A 4,096-nucleotide genomic window follows, 5' to 3' on the forward strand; every position below is an offset into this window, starting at 1 on the left:
GCAGTATTTACCTCCTAAAATGTCACTTTGATAAGCTACTTCTTTCAAAAGTAGCTAAGAGTGGGGAAATGCATTTTAGGCATGGGCCCAGATGTCATATTGTCACTAAAAGAACCACACAAGGTTTTGTTTTTACTACAAGCATCTAGTGAAGAACAACATAGAGATATAAATCATCTTTCTAAAAACAGTTGTAGGCTGCTTCTAGAGTTTCTAAGGGTGGTTTGCTTTTTAGAACAGGTAAAATTCCTTTATAACATGTAATACAATAATAAAGAAAAATCTGTGAAACAGAAAGAATGAAAATTTTTTAGCTTAGCCAATGACTCACTTTAACATTACACGTGATAAAAATTTTAGTTTAACAGAATTTAAGGAATCTTACAGATTTCATTCTATCAGGACTGAACCTCTTACAGAGACAATTTCCCTTTCTTTCTGCATTGTTTACTGAGAAATAAAATTGGCTTTCTGTGTTTCTACATGGACAAAAATGGACTGTCTTAATGAACCATTCCCTCTTTCTTCAAGGGTATTTTTGGAAATATCTAGGAGGCAGGCAATATCTTTTTGGAAAGTTTCTCTTTGTTATTCATGTTTTAGAGCAGTGGATGTGAACCTGGGGGCACTTTACACTTTATCTCAGCAACAATAAAGGTAATATAGCATAGTTCAGTGTACTCTCAAATGCAAATTTTCACAGCTATGCTGTACAGTTAGTTGAGGTACTGGATCAGGAATACTGGTGATCTGGGGGCAGAAGATCTTAGTTCTCATTTCTAGCCCCAGGGGCCTTTTTAAGTTAGCAGTTCAGAGCCTCAAGGCAAGAGCACAGAATTTTCCATATTTCTTCACATCACTTGACACTAACAAGGAAAGAAACTCAAATGCATTGAAGCTGCAAAACTTCAGAAAATTTCCCCTCAATTTATACTTTAAAAGTTTCTCTATTTTTCCACATGGTTTGTCAAATACAATATGCAGGTTTCTAAAAGACTACTTCTAATATTACTGTGAGTACTCCCTGAGAAAGAATTTTAAAAAGACAGCTGAGAATTTTAAGGTATTGTCTTCTGAAATGGCGATAGACTACAAGGACAGAGCCCCTGAGTCTTGATTAGAAGGAATCTCTCCTAAATTCCTCACTGGTAAATTTGGCAAAGAAATGCTTATTTCACGTCAGGCACACCTTACTATAATGTTTCAAATCTGAAATGATGGCTAGGTTTGAAAATGTGAAATCAACTAGATTTTTTTTTTACTGAAAATGTTGTCATAATTTAAATAAATTACTATTTTGAGATATCCAAGACATTATGGATGTAAAAAAATCATAAGACTATAAACTTTTCTCATGTAACTTTTCTACTTAACCCATTTCCTGTTAAAAAAAAGTGCAACTCGCTGTCAGCGTTAATTTAATTTTATGTAAACACACTCTTTGACACTGAAGCAAATCTGACTGGTTTTCAATGTGAAAATAAAATATAAAAACTGTTCTTGGAGTGATTTCTAAACAGAATTTGTCTCTAATTCTAATGTAACAAATGTATACATAAATCGGATTCATGAAATGAATCTTCGGCTAACAACCATTAGAGAACGATGTTAACATCACGCGTAGGAATGCTACGTTTTCTAGGATCTGACATTTTCAGCAATCAAGCATTACTGTATTTTGTAAATGGAAATAACACTACTAAAAACAGAATGCTATAAATAGAATTATGTCATTCGTTTTCAAAGACTACTGATATACTAGAGCGACGCGAAAATAATAAAAGATAATTTGTGGCTAACTTTGGGGGTTATGTAAGGTCAGGACTGTAATCTGCGAGTTATCTTGGGGAACACTGCAGCTGCAAGCGCCACCAGGCGACTATTCTCGAGGAGAATGGGAAGTGGGTCAAAGGCTTTCTTACTCCTTTTGTACTCATTATTTTTTCATTTTCTTTTTTATTATTTATACATCTGTTGACCATTCAACACAAGGACTAGAATTTTAATAATTAATATTGACCTGTGTGTTTCTCTGTTATCCTCTCCCCGGGCCCACTATCACCTTGGATCTTGTTTCTCATTTTCTTGAATTTCGGGATATAGTCTGATATATTACTAGAAAGTATTTTTAGTTTTCTTTTTAGACTTATGAAAATGGAATTAGACTCTCTTTGGGATTTATTTTTCCTTTTACTTAATAGAAGACTGCTAAGATCCATCAATAGTATTTTGTGTAGCTATAGTTCATCTGTTTTGAGTGTTCTCTAATATTCCATAGAGTACATCACGAGTCATCTGTCATCCTGTTGATGAGCACTTGGCTTGTTTCAATATTTTTGCTATTATGGATAGTATTGCTATGAACATTCTTGTACAAATCCTTCAGTGTACATGTGAAGGTTTCTCGTGGATAGGACTCCAAAAGTACAATGGTTAAGGTATACGACTACTTATTCTCACAAGACAACGCCAAATTCTTTCTGAAAGTTGTCGTTCCAGATTACACTTCCCCAGCAAAGTAAAGAATCTCCTATAGATCCTTTCCCTCTCCAGCATTTGGTGTTTTCAGATTTTTAAATTTCTGCCCATTGAATTGGTAGATAATGGTATGTAGTCTTAATTTGCTTTCCCTAATGACAGAAAAAAAAAAGGTGAATATCTGTTCTTATATTTATTGGCCGTATAGGTTCCTCTTCTGAAATTCTTATTAATGTCTCATATTCATTTTTCTACCACATTTTTTTCTTCTTGATCTGAAGATGTTCTTGATATTTTCTTTGTTATCTTTGGTTATATGTGTTGCAAATATTATTTTTCCGATTTGTAACTTGTCTGCTTTCTGTATTTATGATATGTTTTGGAGAACATAAATTTAATTTTAATATAGTCAGATTTATAAATCATTTCTTTATAGTTAGCACTTTTTGTTTCTAGTTTAAGAAATTCTCTCTTTTCCCAATATCATAAATATATTCGCCTATATCCCACAAAGAATTTTAAAATTTTGCTTATGACATTTAAGTATGTGATTTGTCCAAAGTTAATATCAATACAGGGTTCTTTTGTTTTTTTCATATGATTACTCATTTTGTGTAGTTCCCTGTTTTAAATAGTTCCTCCTATTTCCACTGATCTGGCTTGCTATATTCATTTGATATTACAGTCTGTGTGGGTCTGTTTCTGGACTCTCTAGTATATTCCTGTGCTACACTGCTTTAAATAGTGCAAGTTTATTATAAATCCTGATATCTGATAGGGTAAGCCCTTGCCTTCCCATCATTCTTTTTCAGAAATTTGGCCCTTTGTTCTCCCTTATATATTGTAGAATCAGCTTATTAAGAGCCATAAAAAGGCTATTGGGCTTTTGATTGGCTCTCAGCTGAATGAAAAGATCACTTTGTAGGAGAACTGATATCTTTTTGATAGTAAATCTTCTTATTCATGACTATGGAAAACACATCATTTATTTAGTGCTTTTAAAAATGTCTGTCAGTTAAGCGTTATAATTTTCCTTGTAAGAAGACTGCCTGTTTTTTTGTTAGATTTAGACCAATGAACGTGATTTTTGTAATGCTATTATAGGTGGTATTATCTTTTTAGTTACATTTACTGGCTATTGTTTTGCTTATGTAAAGCAACGTTATTGCTTTATTGATGTTCTAGCTGACCTCTTGGTAAATTCTCCTTTTATTTCTAATACTTTGTCAAAGATTCTTCATAGTCATACCATCAGTTTTCCTTAGAAGTTACACATCTTTTGTTACAGTTATTCCTAGATGTGTTATGTAATGTTATTATAGATAGTATCATATTTTGAATTATTCTATTTTTGGCTGGTGCATATAAATGCTATTAGCTTTTTCAGATTAATCTTATATCATCCTCCCCATGTTGCCCTAAAGAGTTAAGTAACTTGCCAAGGGTTAATACACTAGAAAGTGGTGAACTTGGATTACAACCCATCCATTCTAACTGCAAAACTCATCCCATCCCATCCCTCCCCTACTTGTTTACTTACAGTGCATAGCGAACTGTATAGGAAACCACTATTAAGAAGCAAATTAGACAGAATCCCATTTCTGCCTTTTGTCTTTCC

General features: G+C 33.2%; 1 protein-coding gene across 1 annotated transcript in view; it reads right to left on the bottom strand.

Moving 5' to 3' along the window:
• The window catches only part of FRAS1 (Fraser extracellular matrix complex subunit 1), a 414,255-nt gene that overhangs the window by 85,869 nt on the left and 324,290 nt on the right, over positions 1 to 4,096 (bottom strand). The window lies entirely within an intron of this gene.

This window comes from Pteropus alecto, unplaced genomic scaffold, assembly GCF_000325575.1.
Source record: "Pteropus alecto unplaced genomic scaffold, ASM32557v1 scaffold161, whole genome shotgun sequence".
Classification (NCBI taxonomy): domain Eukaryota; kingdom Metazoa; phylum Chordata; class Mammalia; order Chiroptera; family Pteropodidae; genus Pteropus; species Pteropus alecto.